This window comes from Phoca vitulina, unplaced genomic scaffold, assembly GCF_004348235.1.
Source record: "Phoca vitulina isolate PV1807 unplaced genomic scaffold, GSC_HSeal_1.0 scaffold6, whole genome shotgun sequence".
Taxonomy (NCBI): domain Eukaryota; kingdom Metazoa; phylum Chordata; class Mammalia; order Carnivora; family Phocidae; genus Phoca; species Phoca vitulina.
The window spans coordinates 33,959,483-33,979,935 of NW_022589709.1; positions in this window are offsets into that span (position 1 = coordinate 33,959,483).

Genomic DNA, 20,453 nt, shown 5'->3' on the forward strand with positions numbered 1-20,453 from the left:
GGGCTGGTTCCTCTTCAGAAATTCTTCCAAAGAGAGCTCTTTGTTTTGCTGGAGTGTCAGTTGCAGATTGCCTGGCTGGAGGATTCGTGTGTTCATTATCTGTGCGACGTCACGATATTAGTGGAGAAAACTCAGACTGCTTCCAGCTGCTTTGGGATTTTGCAGGAGTTAGTAAGACCAGTAAGTGTCATGGGTCTGGGCCCTTTCTCACACCTCCTTTGCTGTGAAATGATTGGATGCAGTATTTGTGGGAATTGGTTAAAGGATTTTTGACAGTTCGAATAATTTTTAGGAGGGCTGTAGAAATAGACTTAGAAATTTCAGTGGGGGGATAACACCTGCAACTTAGCCACAGAATCACATCAGCTTCCTGACCTTACAATCATTGCCCTATCTCTGCTTACACTTAAAAAAAAAAAAAAGGTCCACAGGAAGTCTGTTGACCTGTCTTGTTCCCTCCTCAATCAAAGTCCTATAGTAGTGCCTTAGATTGGCACAGCAACCTAACTGTAAGGGAGGCTGAGGATTTGAGTCTGACTTCTTTGGGCCAGTGGAACTAAAAATGTGAGATAATTATTCTAAAGATAACAAATAGCCACCAAATGACACAGGCCTGATAGACTCTTCCACCTTCCCCTTTTATTGCACCTTCCTGGATTCCATGCAGCTCCTCCTCATGGAAGTCTTCCATAAATTGCCTGTTGCTGAAGGACTCTGCCTCGATGGCCTGTACTAGATTGGGTTACCACCCAGTAAGGTCACAAGGAGGCCATGTCTATTCTGTTCAGCGCTGTAGGCTTCATATCTAGCACAATGTGCTTGGCCTTCAGTCATTGCTCAATAAGTTTGTTGAATGAATATAAAGCTATTTCTTCTCTTCTGGAAATCTACCCTAATACGTCTGCAACTATCCATTCAGACCTAATTTATAATTAGGACGTATGAAATGCTGTCATATTTGCAAATAAAATATATTTTGGAGCTGTATTTTGTCTCAGTATGATGCTAAATCACACACATGGAATTCTGTTCTATGACAAGGGACTAAACTATATAGTTCAGCCCACCTGCTCAGAGCAGACAATATGCTGGCCATTCTTTTATACCATTTGCTCTGTATTTCAGATTTCATGTGTGAAAACCCCCTCAAACAATAATAAAGCCCTCTTAACCTCACTGATTTTATGAGGCTAAGGTCGTTAGGTCAGAGTCAAAGAAACCAGCCAAAATTGACAATGTCACAGATACCATCAGTAATGCCACTTATATTTATTAGGTTTGCTTTACAGTCAGAAAAACACTTTTATATATATTACGCCATTGATCCTCAGAACAATTCCGTGCCTAAATCAGGGCATGTATGACTTCATTTTGCAGATGAGGAACCGGTAGCTCCATGAGGTGAAGTGACTTGCTGGAGTCTTTAACAGTGACCAGTGGAAAAGGTCAGGGCAGTGGTCTAGCCTTGCAACTCTGTCCAGGGCATTTGCCCTGTTGCCATGCAGCTAGAGGGCCACTGAGACACAGGATATGTGCATTCTAGAAAGAGACGAGCAAGGAGCCCTCTACCCCCAGAGGAGAATGTCCATCTTGGTTCGGCCAGTTCAGTATCACAGAACAGACAGTGTGGAAGCTTGAGGCAGCACTGTAGCCAACTGACCTGTTCCCTTGACTCAACATGCGCTTGCAGAGGAGCGTCTTGCTGGGAATATGAAGCTGGAGCAGGGCCCACTGGTGTGCTTGCGCCCTGTGTCTCCGAGGAGCTTTTTACCCACATGGAACAGAGCCTGAGTACAGCCTGCGAGGGCCAGGAAGAATGCTCCTGTGTGACTCAGAGACCCAGTTCTGCAAACATCTGCTTCCTAGAAAGCCAGGCCCTGTGCTAGCCACCACGGCAGAACGAGATGCAGAAAACCGGTCCGCTTCCCACGGCGTGTGCGTGTGGATGGGGGCCGCAGGCATGGTGCTGGTCTAACATGAGTTTCGTCTTCTTCATTTGTAAGTGTGGCAGCTAATACTACATTTTGAAGGAGCAATCTTCAGAGCTAGGCTTCTTGGAATTCTTTTGTGGTGGGTACTGTTTGATGTGCGTGTGCCTGTGCACCAAGGACACGGGGAAGTTTGGAGATGATGAGAATATACTGCTGGCATTCCACATTGGTATTCTTGGTTTTCTCACTTTTATTTCATTGCTAATCTTCTGTTCTGGACATGAAATATTAGCTATATTGACTATTTATTTATATACCATGATTACATTAAGAGATTCTCTGGGCTCTTTTAAGGCAGCATATATAATAGGTAAAATGCTGGCATGGGAGAGAATTGTCCTGTGGTATAAATCAAGTTAACTTTATTCCTGAAGACAAATACTGTCACCCAAATTTAAGGTTCAGAGAAATCTGAGAAACACTCAATATTCTTTGGCATAAATCTCCAAGTCAAATGACTGTCACGGATCATTAAGTTATTAGCTCAAGGTTATTAGGTGCAATTAAGTGAAGAAGAGATTTACAATTGTACCACTGACTCAATGTTTGCTGTAACCACATTGATCAGATACAAATGATCTCCCGGACCTCAGCCTCTTTGCCCCTCCAGCCTGCTGTCCCTTGCTCTTGCTCTCAGATGCCTACCCCACCCTTGCTAGCATTTTTAACACATTTTGAGGACCTGATCTCTACTTTATCCTTCGGACATGATTTTTGTTATTTTCCCTCTGGCTCCACTTATTTTCTTCCTTCCTCTCTATCCTGATCCTTAGGGACCTGCCATGTAGGCCTGGACATAAATTACGAGTGTTCAGTCAGGATTAAAATAAACTGAATATAAAACATGTTTTCTCACTCATATGTGGCTTTTAAATTAAAGCTTATTTTAAAGTCATGGCAAATGATACTCTATTATTGCTATGATTCTACCTCTAACTCAAAGGCCAGGGCACAGGGTACACAGTAGCAATTAGTCTCTGAAGCCAACCTACCTGGATTTTCAAGTAAGTCACATCTATATTTCTTGGCTGTGTAACTTTGGGAAAGCCACTTAATTTCTCTGCTTCGTCTCCTCCTCTGTAAAATAGGAATGATGATGATACAGCTGCTTTGCAGGGTTGCATTAGAAAGTATTAACTATTTTTTTATTGGCATAGAGCTGACGCACAATGTTACATTAGTTTCAGGTGTATAGCATAGTGATTCAACGAGTCTACACATGATGCCATGCTCCCCACAAATGTAGCTGCTGTCTGTCACCGTACGACACTATTACAAGAAGTATTACCTATTTTTATTGCATTTTTATTGTTGTATTCATTACACTAAAATTTATTGAGAGTTTTTTTCTGTGCCAGGCACTGTAGGTGTTGAGGATAAAATGATCACAAGATGCCATTCCTTCTCTCCAAGTACTCACTTCTAGTCGGGGAAACAGCCAAACAAAAAGATAACAATACCTGGTGTGATGAGTGTGTGCCGGGAGTAAGCCAAGGTGCTTGAGAGCACACAGAAGCTTAACCTAACCCAGGCCTTGGGAACCTGAGGAGGCTTCTTTGAGGAAGTGACATGACATTGAGTCCTGAAAGATGAGAAGGAGCGAGCCAGGCAAAGAGTGGAGATCCCATCTTAAGCAAAGAGAACAACATGTGGGGAGGTTTGGAGGCAGAATAGGTTACACTTGGGGGAACAGCAAGTGGTTCAGAGAAGTAATTGTGGTGAGGCCTAAACTAAAAGATCTGTAAAGCTGAGGCTGTGAGGGGAGGAGCCCAACTGAGGGCATCGGGATACAGAAAGACCAGACAGGAATCAGGGTTTCTGGAGAGAGGGGAGTTCTGAGAAGTGGTCAGTCAGTGTCCATAAGATCCAGCAAGAGGTAAGAGATGGAAAACCCAGCAGAAAAGTGAAATGGATAAAATGCGGAGATTTATATAGGAAAGCTAGTGGTGTCAATTTGATATGGTATCATGTGGAAGAGACCCACGAAGAGAGCGCCCCAGTGAGAACTGTGTCGGAGATGTGGAGAGTGGAAATGGACCAAGCACAGCCGAGGGGTCAGCCGTGGATCTGTGGCCATTAGTTAATGGAATGAGAGCAACAGGGCAGAAGCCGCAGCACAGCCAATATGAGTCACTCCAGTGAGAGGTGAACTAGCTCTTTAACTGTTCCCGAGAACAGGATGGTCACCAGGATATGAGGTAGGGTTTGAACTTGCTCTGGGAAGGTGGAGGCTGGTGTCAAATTGCTCAAACACTAGTAGACTGAAACATTCTTATCCCTGAAAGACTAATAAGTTATCCCTTTCCAAACTAATATTCTTCAAATATTTGTTCAAAATATCTTTGTGGGGAAGGTTGACTTCTTCATGTGAGGAAGGGAGAATAGTTGTACTGCGATTATCGCAGCTCTTCACCTGGGGTTGTGCAGTCATTCCCAACACTGCCCTTGTCAAGACCGCTCTTTCTTCTCTTTCTTAGATGGCAGTAAGTTGCAAATGTTGCTTGTGGTCTCATCCTATTTTCCATCTCAAAGGTTTTAACACTATCCCTCCTAACTCCATACAGTGGTCTCCTGGATGGAAGTTGCAGAAAATATGATTTCCCCCGTCATGTGACATGTCCAGTGATGTTTTAGCTAGGGGGACATTAAAATATTTAGTAATCACTACTGCACATATGCATACCACAGACCAATCAGAATGGTGACTGTCTTAGCACAGAGCAAAGCCTGGATGCCCACTGGGCCAGACATTAAACCTTTTGTTTCTGGTTGGTGAGGAAGTCCAGAGTGGCATGAGGTGGGATGGAGAATTTCTGGAAGTGGGAGACCAGGATGGTGGTCTAGAGATGTGTGGGCTCAGGGAAACTATATAGAAGTCTTTCAACATTTTAGCAACCGGAACAACTATAATGTGCATACCTGTGAACTATCAGCCCTGATCACACACATCAAAACTTTGTGACCTAGAAAACTCTTTAGCTCTCCTAGTTTTGAGCCCAGCTCTGGGCTTCAGTGGTGATAGGAGATGTGCAGGGGCAGAAAGGCAGATAGATAGTCCCCATGTGGAATGTTGCGTTTATACTTGAGAAGGAAAACACAGACCCACAAACACTTATATGTGCACATGTGTGCCTATGTGGTGTTTACACTAATTACCAGAGAACTGAAAATCACCTTCTTCTGCATCTTTCCATTCCCTTTTACCTACAAGATCAAGAAGGAGACGTCTTGGGCCCCAAATTCAGTTGACTGTGAAAGCAGATCTAAGTGTGGCTCAAGCTGTTGAGTAAGTGGTAGAGAGGTGGAAATGATCCAAGGGTAGCCAAAGTTCTGTTGCAATTGCCTCAGATTGGTGGTGAGCCAAGGTTTAAAAAATGTCATCATTCTCTTTTTTTTGAAACAGTGTGCCTGGTTGTGGAGTTATAAAAAGGAATGGTAGCCTTCATCCTGAAATCAGAGGTTGCTATGCAATTCACTAGGGAGGCCCCACCAGGAGTATTGATCTGATCATACCTCTGGCCACCCATTTGGGTTGACTTTTTCTCCAAAGCCTTCTAGACACACAATTGTTTCAAGAATGAGAGATACAATGCATGCTGTGAAAGTATTTTGACAGTTACTATTTATATTCTTGCAGTTCAATTTCACTGGATATTTATTCCACTTTCTCCATGGGTTGCAAGTACTTTTCCATAGGCAAGAAGGCTTAGTGGTGAGTATCATCATTACAGTTGTTATCATCATCATGCTGACGCAAACATAGTCTGTTCTCCCACAGTGTGTTTTTCTTTAATACTAATTTATACATATGTGTTAAAAGCTAAACTGAGGTATATTAAAGATTTTAAGCATATATCTGAGCACCACTCAATTTGAATCAGGCAGCGTCAAACTGGACATAGGAGTGTGCCATAGACAGAAGCTAGGGGAAAGACTTCTAGAGAGAAGAGGTAGAAGCAAAGCAAGAAAATTATTTGGCTGTAGCTTAAGCATTTATACCTGGGAAAGCGTCATTGGCTGTTTATGATTGGTTGTCCTTAGGTTTCCCTTTCTTAACCTTGAGGCATTTACAGGTTTAGGTTTCGGATTGCCCACATAGGGGGCTGAGGTATTAGAATCCCCTCAGTCTCATGGCCGCCTGTTTAATTAATTTAATATATATGATTTGTAAATTGGAGAATGAGGTCAGTGTATTAGGGAAGTTGTGTGAAGGCTGCTGTTGGATTGCTTTTGTCGATTTTGGTGAAACTGATTTCTGTGGAAGTGCCTGTCTTCAGGGACTTGATTTCAAAAGGCAAAGTAAGCATGACTCCAGTGTAAAGGGCCACTGAGGTTGGAATGACTGAGGTTCTTCAGCAAATGCCCATGGAAATTTAGCCATATTAATATAATTTCCTATTAGGATTTTTTTTTTAAGGATTTTATTTATTTATTTGCTAGAGAGAGAGAGAGAGCACAGCAGGCGGAGCAGCAGAGGGAGAGGGAGAAGCAGGCTTCCCGCTGAGCAGGGAGCCCAATGCGGGACTCGATCCCAGGACCCTGGGATCATGACCTGAGCTGAAGGCAGATGCTTAATCGACCAAGCCACCCAGGCATCCCTCCTATTAGGATTTTAATTGGTTTTGTTTCGGGCGTTGATTTCAAAGTTGCATTGGTTTTGACTACTCTGCCCTTAATGCTATTTTCCCCCTATAGACCCTGTTATTTTTAGTGTGCAATTTTTGCAAATGCAAAGTTTTTCAGGAACACGTAGAGGTGCTATTGTAAATGCCTATATTTGTCACTTGAACAAAAAAGATGAAAATAAAAACCGAGAGTGTTCGGGGATCTTTCACAACATTGGCCTTCACTGATTTGAGTCCATATATCTGCTTAATTTGATTTGTTTATAAATCCTAGTAAAATTATGGGCTGTCGACTACTTCATCAATATCTGTTTACATACTTGGGGTGTCTATTGAAAAAATACACAGTACTAATTTGCATCAATGACTACAATCTTTTATTGACCTTGACTACCTTCTAGATGGCCAGTATGCTAAATGCATCGCAGGATCATCTCATTCGTTCTCACAATAGACTTAGGAGGTTGATACTATTACTCCCATTTTATCGGTGAGAAAAGTAAATGTTAAGAAGATTAAGTAATTAACTCTGGGAACACATCTGTATTTGTGTGTGTATTCAAGACTGCTCCGAGGTAAGAGAGCAGGATTATTTAACTCAAGATGGGGTAAAAAACGGCAGTGATTACAGATTTCCTCCAATGAGATAATGTCCTTCCAAAACCCGTCTTTTACTGTTCTTTCTAAGTGAATGCTTCCTCCCCTTTGGGCACAAATGCAATTGCTAACACTAGTAAGAGTCTGCGTGACTTTGCTTACCTTTCTAACCTGCAGGAAAGCTATCTTTTCCTAGAACTTTTAAGTACTTCGAGGTTGATTGGACTTCAAACTTGTAACGCTATCTTCTGTTACCTTAGGCACTCTGCTCATAAAACAAAATTTTTAAAGATTTATTTATTTGAGAGAGAGAGAGAGAGAAAGTGAGTAGGGGGAGATGCAGAGGGGGAGGGAGAGGGAGAAAGAGAGAATCTCAAGCAGACTCCATGATGAGTGCGGAGCCCCACGTGGGGCTCAGTCCCACGATCCTGAGATCATGACCTGAGCCGAAACCAAGACTTGGACGCTCAAGTGACTGAGCCACCCCGGCGCCCCCCACAAAACAAATTATAAAGCACTGCATGGAGAAAACCATTTTTCCAAAGCCGCATTTCACTGTGAGTTTCGAATTTACATCTGCCACTGGCCCATGTGGGAAAGGAACTTTGCCCTTCCAAGTTTGTTCCCTGGTTTACAATGTGAATGAATACAACTCAGATTATCCAATCCCTTGCGGGAGGAAAATGGGTCCATTGGGCCAAATTAAGTTGATAATAGTTGCCCTCCTTACCCAACAGGTGCCTTTATACCTTCCAGTTCTTGGCATTTGTCCATCTGTACCATGTTTAACTAGAGAAAAGTATACACAGCATTGGTACTGACTTTTGGAATCATTTTTTGGAACTTGATAGTGTACATATTCTTAATATGTGTGAGGCTAAGGCAAGCGCAGTCTTTTTGTATTGGACTCATATGGTCAGATTTACCTGCAGATAGATTTCTGATCTATTTCTGCTACGGTCTAGATTCTGTTCTCCCCTACCTTCTGTCCACAGGTTATTGCCAACCAGAGCAGAGAACAAACAACATCTCCCCCAGAACCAGGGGCCCCAGTCCTGTCCTTAGAGAATACAGACTGGCCTTTCCTTCCTCAGTATCTTCTAGACCTGAAGACTGATTTGCTCTTCTTCTTCGTTTTAGCAGAACTTCTGGCCTTCATCCTTTATCTGCTTAACTCTGTATTTGCTCAGTGAGTGAACATACGACCAGCACATACTACCAGCTCAGCTCCGTCTCCCAGTTCTTCCCGTGAAGTGAATCAAGGGGCATGATTTTTAGCCACGTAAGAGAAATCTTTTAATAAAATATTTCTACAAAATCAAATTTAAATTAATCTACCGTCTACTACATATTATTCTGCCTTATTGTGGGTAGAGTGCATTCATATTTCAAGGTAGATGAATCACAAGATAATTTAAAACAGTTTAGCCATGAAAATCCCTGCAGCGTGTGCAGAACTAAGATTAAATTTAAGGCAATAATAATTCCCTGTCAGGAGAAAATGAATATATTCATCAAGGTACTTATTTGAAAAGTAATTGAGTTACCAATTCTATTCACATTACCATCTGAGCATTGTAAAACTAAATTTAAAACTATGGGATTGTAATATGGTTTTTTGCAAAATCTATTTTAATTGTCAGACTTGAATATGAGCCTCTGCATCTAAAATAAGTTATTTTTTCAAAAGCAGGAAAGCAGTAAATTATATTTATGGGAACATAATACCATTTTTGTTGTTATTAAATAGAGGTCCTATAACTTGTCATAAAATTTTAACTAGAAAATTCTGGGAATGCGTTTTTTTCAATATTTATTTCCAAACAAACTCAGGAACATACGTTTCTTGAACCACAGATCTAGATATGCAAAAATTGTATTTTTTTTTTTCCTACAACTGACTTACTTGAACAGACTTCTTGAGTCTCAAATCCACCCAATTTAGAAATTCAGGAGTCAAAGCATGGTTTTCTTAGAGAATTTTGGGGTTCTGCCTTTCTTGTTCAGGGTTTATTTTCTATCTGTGATGGGGATGGGGCTTTATGGTACACACAGATTGGGGAGGTTAGAGATAGCAATCTTGTCTTCGGTCGGCATTCATCCTTACTGTCACTCCTTTCTCATAAAAATAATGTTGTTCATCTGGGTTATCTGTGCCAGACGTCATGCTCCTGAGTATATAGGGCCATAAAAATGTAGTGACACTCTCTTTGTTGCAGCACGTCAGAGAATCTAAGAGCCTTGGTCTATTGGAATAGAAGAAGTGAGAGTCTGGAAGAAAACCAAGTTTAGGATTCCCACAGAGAGAACTCACTGTTTGTTGGATGAATGAACAACTGAATAACGAATGAATGAATGAATGAATGAATACATAAGTGAATGTTTTCATTGGTACACTTTTGAGGCCTCGGAGGCTGTTTGTCCCCCTTTCCACATAACAGAACTGCTCTAAGTCGATTGCTTTTTCTCTCCTCAGCTGTCAGAGGACTTGCTGCTTGTCTTGTATGCCACAATTTTTATCTGTGCTGTCCTTGCCGTTGGTCTCCTTCACTCTTCCTGGCTTTCTCCTCTTTGGTATTTCCTCTGGCTCTTGTCCTTTTTCCCATGTCTCCGCTTTCCTGGGAAAAGGTTAGTATTTCATTGCCATCTTCAGCCCGGGCAATCATGTGCTCCTGGCCCCAGCATAAGGTACCCAGTTGTGTTCTTTGGCTCCTCCTGACTCTGCATCTGCTGCTTCAGGGCTGGAGAGGCCTGTCATTGTAACTGCTCCAGGCCCAGGGCTCGAGAGGAGGATTGCCAGGAAACAGATATTGCACTCCCTGTCCTGGACTGACGACGTCAAGCGAAGTCAGCCTCAGTGTGTAGGTCTGCTGTGGCATGTCTGCAAGTTGTTTGGACACAGACCTACAGGAATGAGGTGGAGAAAAGACAGAAACCAAAGAAAACAGCACCGAAAAAATGTTTGACATTATCTATCCATCAAGCGGTCCAGTTTAACTGTAGTAGGAGACCATGCCAACCACTGGTCTGTGTCCTAAGCATGCAGAGGGCACTAGACTTTTGTCTCAGTGTTTAGCTCATAACCGAATGAATTTGCAGATGCTGGTATCCGTGCTCCTTCTTCATCAGTGAAAGGAGACACACAATGTAAGTCACGGCGCAGTCTGATGAAGTTCACCCAGCTTCTCAAAATCATGCTTCAACAGAGACAGGATTATTGCTTAAAAAATTACTTTCAGATAATCAAATCTCAAAGTCATGCCTTCGGTTAGAAGAAAATTTTAATTACTATAAAGCATTAATTAAATATAGACCATAATTTAATTATGGGTTTTTAATTACCTGAAAGCCTTTCTTATCAGAAATAATTTTCATGGATGCGATTTATATATTAAAATAGATATTTTTGAGGGAGTAGAAAGAAAGTGAAAGAAATTGAGCAGGCCAAGATGTTTTCTGACCCCCTCAAGCTCTATTATTAGGCCTGTGACTCTAAAAGAGCATTTTACAAAATAGGCACCATGGGATGCTAATGTGTGGTGCTGGGGTAGGGGCAGGTAGACAGGTGGATGATGGGGAGTTTTCTGTGGAATAATAGGTTAGGAAAGCAGCAGCCTAGAGAGAGTTGAGTAGCTTAATTTTGTGTTTTTATTTTTTGCAAGAGACTTTAGTAAGAGACCCTTTAGTAACATGCTAATAACGCAGTATAAATCTCCAAGAGAGGGGCACCTGGTGGTTCAGTTTGTTAAGCATCTGACTTTGGCTAAGGTCATGATCTCAGGGTCCTAGGATCAAGCCCCATATCAGGCTCCCAACTCAGTGGGGAATCTGCTTGTCCCTCCCCTCTCCCTCTGCCCCTCCCCCCTGCTTGTGCTCTCTTTGTCTCTCTCTCAAATAAATCAATAAAATATTTTTAAAAATTTTTAAAAATAAAAATAAATAAAAAATAAAAATCAAGATTTAATGGAAATCAATCTTATTTAATTTCTTATTATTGTCCAAGCAAGTAAAAGTTTATTTAGATAGATTGAGGGAAAGTCTATTGCAATGTTATAATATATAGTAATCACAAAATTATCTTAAAGAGTTCTTAGGAACCCTTTCTCCAATTTGAGTTCTTTATTACAATAGGAAGGTGTCATCAGGAAAAGTTTCTCATAAGCAATATTTTAGCATCCATTTATTTCTCTCAACTCTTCTTACTTACAAATATGGGCTTTCAGATTATCTTTGTCTAGCACATTTTAAAAAAGATTTGTCTCACGTGGACTTAAATTTTAAGTGGCATTTTCCTGGACTCTCATTATGCCATTCCAATGACCAGCTGATTATAGAGTCCAAATAGGAACTTAAATTCGTCATTTGTTCCTTTTTAAAAAATTTATTTACATCAGCGGTAGCACTCTCCAAATCAACTAATCCTTTTACCATTGCTTCTCTGTTTCTGAATTTTGAATTTCAATTCATTTTCTCATTGTCTGGGTAGGGAAGAGGATGTGGGAGTTTGGGAAAGAGAACAAAATATAAAATTGTCATCCACCACTTCACTCCTTAGGATGTGATCCTGGACCAGCAGCAATGGGATCACTTGGGAGCTTGTTAGAAATGTAGAATTTCATGTCCCATCCCAGATCTACTAAATCAGAATCTGCATATTAACAAGATTCCTAGGAAATTCACATGCACATTAAAGTTTAAGAAGAACTGGTAGAGGACATGAGTTCTCAAAGTGGGCAGCATATTGTAATCAACTTCGGAGTTATAAAAGATACTGATGTCTAGCTCCTTGTGGAGATTCTGATTCGTTTGGTATAGAGTCTGGCCTCGGTGTCAGGATTTTTAAAATTTTAATTCCAGTATAATTAACATACAGTGTTTTATTGGTTTCAGGTGTCCAGTATAATGATTCATCAATTCTATACATTACTTAGTGTTCTTCAAGATAAGTGTACTTCCCTTTATCTATTTCATCCATCCCCCCATCCACCTACCCTCTGGTAACCATCAGTTTATTCTCTATAATTAAAAGTCTGGTTTTTGGTTTATCTCTTTTTTTCATGGTTCCTTTGTTCTGTTTCTTAAATTCCAAATATAAGTGAAATCAAATAGTATTTGTCTTTCTCTGAGTGACTTATTTCACTTAGCATTATACCCTCTAGATCCATACATGTGGTTGCAAATGCCAAGATTTCATTCTTTTTTATGGCTGAGTAATATTCCATTGTATATGTATATATAGCACTTCTTTATCCATTCATCTGTCAATGGACACTTCAGTTGCATCCACAATTTGGCAATTGTAAATAATGCTGCCATAAACATAAAGGTAAATATATCTTTTTGAATTAGTATTTTTGTATTCTTGAGTAAATACTCAGTAGTGGGATTAATAGATCATATGGTAATCCTTTTTTTCAATTTTTTGAGGCATCTCCATACTCTTTTCCAAGGTGGCTGCACTAATTTGCATTCCCACCAACAGTGCAAGAGGGTTCCTTTTTCTCCACAGTCTCACCAACACTTGTTGTTTCTTGTGATTTTGATTTTAGCCATTCTGACAGGTGTGAGGTAAAAACTCATGGTAATTTTGATTTGCATTTCCCTAAAGATGAGTGATGTTGGGCATCTTTTCATATGTCTGTTGACTGTCTGCATATCCTCTTTGGAGAAATGTCTGTTCAATGTCTTCTGCCCATTTTTTTAATTGGATTGTTTTTTGGTTTTGAGTTGTAGAAGTTCTTTATATATTTTAGATACTAACCCTTTATCACATGTATCATTTACAAATATCTTCTCCCATTCCATAGGTTGCCTTTTAGTTTTGCGGATTATTTCCTTACTGCAAAGAAGATTTATATTTCGATATAGTCCCAATAGTTTATTTTTGCTTTTGTTTCCCTTGCTCAGGAGACATATGTAGAAAAATGTTGCTGTGGCCAACATCAGAGAAATTACTGCCTGTGCTCTCTTCAAGGATTTTTATGGTTTCAGGTCTCACATTTAGGTCCTTAATCCATTTTGAATCAATTTTTGTGTATGGTGTAACAAAGTGGTCCAATTTCATTCTTTTGTGTGTAGCTGTCCAGTTTTCCCAAAACTACTTGTTGAAAAGATTATCTTTTTCCCAATGCATATTTTTTCCTGCTTTGTCAAAGATTAATTGACCGTATAATTGTGAGTTTATTTCTGGGCTCTCTATTCTGTTCTAATGATCTATGTGTTTATTTTTGCACCAGTACCATATTGTTCTGATTACTACAGCTTTGTAGTATATCTTGAAATCTCATATTGCTATACCTCCAGTTGTGATCTTTTTCAAGACTGCTTTGGCTATTAGGAGTCCTTTGTGGTTCCATAAAAATTTTAAGATTATTTGTTCTAATTATGTGAAAAATGCTATTGGCATTTTGATAAGGATTCCATTCAGTCGTAGATTACTTGGAGTAGTATGGACATTTTAACAATATTTGTTCTTCCAACCCATGAGCATGGAATATCTTTCCATTTGTTACGTCATCTTAAATTTCTTTCATCAATGTTTTATAATTTTCAAAGTATGGGTCTTTCACCTCCTTGGTTAAGTTTATTCTTAGGTATTTTATTAATTTTGGTACAATTGTAAATGGAACTGTTTTCTCTTTTTACTACTTCGTTATTTGTGTATAGGAATGCAATGGATTTCTGCACAATGATTTTGTATCCTGCAACTTTACTAAATTCATTTATTAGTTCAAGTAATTTTTTGGTAGAGTTTTTGTGTTTTATATACATAGTATTATGTCATCTGCAAATAGTGAAAATTTTATTTTTTCCTCACCAATTTTGATGCCTTTTATTTCTTTTTGTTGTCTGATTGCTAGAAGTCCTGGTACTATGTTGAATAAAAGTGATGATAGTGCACATCTTTGTCTTGCTCCTGATCTTAGGGGGAAATATTTCAGTTTTTCACCATTTAGTATGATGTTAAGCTATGGGTTTTTCATAAATGAACTTTATTATGTTGAAGTATGTTCCCTCTAAACCTACTTTACTCAAGGTTTTTATCATGAATAGATGTACTTTGTCAAATACTCTTTCTGCTTCTATTGATATGATCGTATGGTTTTTATCCTTTCTCTTATTGATGTGATGTATAACATTGATTGATTTGTAAATACTGAATCACCTTGGCATCCCAGGAATAAATCCCACTTGATCATGGTGAATGATTTTTTTTAATATATTGTATTCAATTGGCTAATATTTTGTTGAGGATTTTTACCCTATGTTCATCTGAGATATTGGCCTATAGTTCTCTCTCGCGTGCGCTCTTTTTTATTTTAGTGTCTTTAACTGGTTTTGGTATCAGGGTAATGCTGGTCTCATAGAATAAATTTGGAAGCTTTCCTTCCTCTTCTATTTTTTGGAAGAGTTTGAGAAGAATAGATATGAATTCTTTTTTATTTTTTTTAAAGATGTATTTGAGAGAGAGAGAGCATGTGAGTAGAGAGAGGGGCAGGAGAGGGAGAGAGAGAATCTCAAGCAGACTCCTCGCTGAGCATGGACCTGCTCATGACCATCTCATAACCCTGAGATCATGACGTGAGCCGAAACCAAGAGTCGGACGCTCAACCAACTGACTCACTCAGGCACTCCACACCCTTCTTTAAATGTTTGGTAGACGTCACCTGTGAAGACATCTGGATCTGAACTTTTGTTTGTTGGGAGTTTTTTGATTCAATTTCATTGCTGGCAATCAGTCTGTTTAAATTTTCTATTTCTTCCTGATTCCTGATTCAGTTTGGGAAGGTTGTATGTTTCTAGGAATTTATCCATTTCTTCTAGGTTGTCCAATTTGTTGGCATATAATTTTTCATAATATTCCCTTATAATTGTTTGTATTTCTGTGGTGTTTGTTGTTATTACTCCTCTTTCATTTCTGATTTTGTTTTGAGTCCTCTCTCTCTCTTTTTTTTTTTTTTTATGAGTCTGGCTAAAGGTTTATCAATTTTGTTGATCTTTCCTAAAAAACCACCTTCTGGTTTCATTGATCTGTTCTTTTTTTTTTTTTTTTTAGTTCCTATTTTGTTCATTTCTGATTTCATCTTTATTATTTCCTTCCTTCTACCAGTATGGGTTTTGTTTGTTCTTCTTTTTCTAGCTCCTTTAGGTGTAAGATTAGGTTGTTTATTTGAGATATTTCTTGCTTCTTGAAATAGGCCTGTATTGCTATAAACTCCCTCTTAGAACAACTTTTGCTACATTCCAAAGATTTTGGACCATTCTGTTTTCATTTTCATTTGTCTCCATGTATTTTTCTATTTATTCTTTGATTTCTTGTTTAATCATTCATTGTGTTGTAGCATGTTATTTAACCTCCATATATTTGTGTTCTTTCCAGATATTTTCTTATGGTTGATTTCTAGTTCCATAGCATTGTGGTCAGAAAAGATGCATGGTATGACTTCTATCTTTCTGAATTTGTTGAGACTTGTTTTGTGGCATAATATGTGATCTTTTCTGGAGAATATTCCATATAAACCTGAAATATATAATGGAGTGGTATATATCATGCCACTCTCTTCTGGCCTGCAAAATTTCTGCTGACAAATTAGCTGGTAGCGTTATAGGGTTTCCCCTTGTGTGTAACTGCTTTCTTTTCCCTTGCTGCTTTTACTATTCTCTCTTTATCACTACTTTTTGCCATTTTAATTACTATGTGTCTTGGTGTGGACCTCCTTGTGTTGGTTTTGTTGGGAACTCTTTGTGTCTCCTGGATCTGGATTTGTATTTCCTTCCTCAGATTTGGGAATTTTTCAGCTATTATTTCTTCAAATACATTTTTTGTCCCCTTTTCTCTCTTCCTTCTGGCATTCCTATAATGAGAATGTTATTATACTTGGTGTTGTCACTGAGTTTCCTTAATCTTTTTTCACTTTTTCTTCTTCTTTTTTCTCTCTCCTACTCAGCTTGATTACTTTCCATTACTCTGTCCTCCAGGTTACTGATCCATTCTTCTGTTTCTTCTAGTCTACTATTTATTTGCTGTAGTGTATTTTTTTTTAAAGATTTTATTTATTTATTTGAGAGAAAGAGGGAGAGAAAGAGCATGAGCAGGGGGTAGGGGCAGAGAGAGAGGGAGAAGCAGACTCCTCACTGAGCAGGGAGCCTGACATGGGGCTTGATCTCAGGACCCTGAGATCCTGACCTGAGCCAAAGGCAGACACTTAACTGACTAAGCCACCTAGGGGCCCCTGCTGTAGTATATTTTTAATTTCAGTTATTGAGTTCTTCATCTCTGATTTTTTTTATGTTTTCTGTCTCTTTGTTAAGGGTGTCACTGAGGTCTGCCACTCTTTTCTCAAGTCTAGTGAGTATCTTTATAATCATTAATTTATATTCTCTGTAGAACATATTTCTTATCTCTGCTTCATTTAGCTCTTTTGCTGTGATTTTTGTCTTGTTCTCTGGGACAATTCCTCTGTCTCCTCATTTTGTCTAACTCTCTGTGTCTGTTTCTACATGTTAAGAAAGTCAGCTCTGTCTCCTGCTCTTGAAAATAGTGGTCTTATGAAGAAGAGGTCTTGTAGTGCCCTGCAGTACGATGTCCCCTGTTCACCAGAACCTGGCACATCAGGGGTGTCTCCAATGTGTATTGCGTGTGCCCTACTGTTGTGACTGAGTCGCATTTGCCTTCAGTCTGGTTGTCTGCAATGGCTCTCTTTGCCTATTGTGAGCACTGTTTGGTCCCTGTGTTGTTAGTGGGCCAGTCTGGGGCTGCCTAGGGCTTGAGTTGAGTCAGACCAGGCATTTGCCAAAACTGCAGTAGCACTGAACTGCCGACCACTTTGTCTGTGTTGTCCCCTGAGAAGCTTTTGTTGGTGGGCAGGTCCTGCAGTTAGACCAGATGTCAGCCCCCAGCCTACTGCTGGGGTCACTGTCTGACTGGTGTGTGTGGTTATCTTCCCCTCTCCTCAGGGAGTCGCTTTGGAGTGGTGCTGGCCCTTGTTGGTGCTGCTTGCACACTGCCAGGCTTGTGGCACTTCTTTGGAAGGATTCCTGCCAACCTCTAACTGTTGTTAGTGGGGTAGGTCCACAGGAGAACACAGTGGCTGGCCGGGTGCACGCTGCCAGCAAGGCCTGCACAGGTTCGATGTGAGATGGGGACTTGCAGCTACCCGGGAAAACATCTGCCGAGGCTGGGATGGAGAGGGTGTTTCCACAAGAGAATGCAGGGGCAGGGTAGTTCTATCAACAAGGAGGTGGAAAGTGTTCATGCTGTGCTGGTTTCCATGTATGTAGGCTGGCAGGCAGGAGAGGAAAATAGCTCTTGCCAGCTCTTTTGTTCTTGGGGAAGTCTCTCAAAGATCCATGCCTCTGCAGCATATACTTTGAGATTAGTAAATAAATCTCCTTCCCCGGGTGTTTTCCAAACTGCTACTTCTATGCTATATCTCAGCAGGGCTCTTTGTTATGCTCACTCTTTAAGGGCAGTTCCTATTGCCCTTTAGCTTCCCAGATCCAAGCCTGCTGATTTTTAAAATTTCATGTGTTAAGCCCCACCGACTGTAAGAACTTGCAAAGTTAGGACCCTCTGGTTTTCAAAGCCAGCTGTAATGGGGATTCTTCTTCTCAGTGGGGTCCTCTGTACCTTATGTGCCTGGTGTGAGGTCTGGTCCTCTCACCTCTTTAAGCCCTTGGCATCCCTCCCTCCTGTGGACAGTGTTGCGGCTCACTTTGACTCTCAACTGTGTCTCTGCCCTTCCTACCCTCTTTGATATGACCTCTTCTCTACATTTAATTTTGGAAAATCTGTTCTGCCAGTCTTTGGGTCATTTTCTGGATTATATACACTGATGTGAGTGTTATCTAGGTGCATTTGTGGGATGAGGTAAGTGTAGGACCCTCCTACTCTGCCACCTTCCCCAAGACTAGGTGTCAGGATTTTTAAAAGTCCCTCAGGTCATTCTAATGTGCAGAAAACTTTGAGAACCACTGGTCAAGGAGAGGGGAAGAGCAAATAGATCAGGGCAGTGTTCTCAACCTTTGGTATGTGTCAAAACCAAATAAAGCAATACAGAGGGCCAGGCTACTGAAGTAGGACAGATCCTAGGCCTTTGTATGTGTCACATTTCCCAATTGACAAACACCCACATTTAAGAACCACTGGACCAGGAAAGCATAGTATAATTACTGGGTAGCTTTGGAACTCTTTGGAGTTCCTGGAGATCTTCCTTGCTTTCTGGTTTTTATGACTGAATTAGAACACTGATATAAACATCTCCATAAGCATGTCTGTGACCGTTCTATTACCTTTCTGTTTTATTATCTAATATGTATCAAGAGTGGATTCTTCCAGGAGTTAAATTATGCCCTGATTGTTTGCTAGGCTTTTATTACCAAGAACATTTTAAAATATGTGGTCTTCAAAGAAAAAAAAATCAGAAGATTTTATTTTATCTTTTATAGAATAGCTCCATTGGGAGCCTCCACTCCTTTCATTCTCAATATTCAGAAAATTAGAATAATTGTCCTCCCCCCTAAATGAAGAAATCAGATTTTAAATCATGTATTTACATAATTTCTTACTCTCTGCACATACATGAAATTGTGCATGTCCAAATATACTTAGATTCATGACTATTAGAGCTACAGTGGATCTTAGGCATGATCTAATTTAATTGTCATTTTCATTTGAGGAAAGGGAAGACTGGAAGGACCAAGTGAATACCCCAAGGTCACACAGAGAATGTCGGAATATGAGCAAAGGTTCTGATAATTTTTAAAAATTTGAATAAACAAACCTGCCACATCAGCCTAAAGTATGTAGGTTAAGTATTATAAGTATTATAAGGATAAATTAGTCAAATAAAAGAATGAAGTTTATAGGTAATATATTTCCTGATGTGCATATAATTAATAATTTGCAATATAATGAAGCCTGAATGGTGAGAAGTTTGAATAAATGACTGTAATTAATGTTGCTTTACACTGACATCCTTATTTTTATTGATTTTTCTATTCCCAGTTTAACTATTATACATTATTGGCACTAGAGCTTCGTTTTCTTCCTAGTAACATAGATTGTCATATTCAATATATATGCCATTCTGTACACAAGTTTGTAAACTTTGAGGAATAGAATGCCTTAGCACCCCTGTGTATTTGGGAAGAGACGGACATAATTGTCTTTACCCCATTTTTCAAAAAGATTTTATTTATTTATTTTAGAGACAGAGAGAGATAAAGAAAGAGAGAGTGAGCAGGGGGAGGAACAGAGGGACAAGCTGACTCCGTGCTGAGTACGGAGCCAGACGCAGGGCTCACGCTCAGAACCCTGACATCATAACCTGAACTGGAAACAAGAGTAGGACGCTTAACCAACCGGGCCCCCGCAGGTGCTCCTGCCCCATGTGTTCTCTCTCTTTTCTCTGCCTCTCTTCCCTACTCCTCAAAGCTGTAGTATCTTGCCTTCTTCTACAGAAGATGAGTACTTGTAAATAAACAACCCTAGCTTCCATAGCATTTGGATCAATAGCCCTTTTAAGACATTTGATAAATTCTTTCCGAAGGAGGTAGAGAGTGTCAGAAGCCATGCTGGGCAGAGAATTCTGAAAATAAGGTCTGTTTTGAGCACTCCCCTGTCCTCTACTCCCCCTGTAACCCTCTCTGTCATTGTCTCCCGACAAGCACACGGAGCCCGCATGCTACCGGCAGTTGCTCACTCACCTTTCCTTCACTGGAACTCTTCTGCCCTGTTACCTACTTCTCTCTGAACAACTGATAAACTTACCCAAACTAAAATGGTAACGTACGGAAGAGTGGCCCCATTATTTTAGGGTTGTAGGAAAAACTGGTTGTGAATAGCTTAAGCCACAAAGTAAAAAAAGTATTTACTGGAAGGAAGATGAATGACAGGAATGTCTCTGAGAATTTAAGAGCTGCATCACTTAGCCCTGGGAAATTCAGGGAACAGAGCAGGAAGTGTCCTTGAATCTTATCTGAGGGGCTGACGTTAAGATGACTCAGCTCCATGGGTGTGTTGGAGCTGGCTCAAAGTGGCCTGGGAGAACCAGTTGTTATATTTTCAGGAGTTTTGCAAACCAAATGATAGTATATTAGTAGCTTGAAATTGGCCACAATGTATTAACACCAATGAAATCAAAAGCTACAAACAGCATTACTAGCTTACTGTCAATCAGCTCTAACTCTGTTCCAAACTTCAAATTTTAAAGAGAGATTGTTGGAATAACTTGGTTGA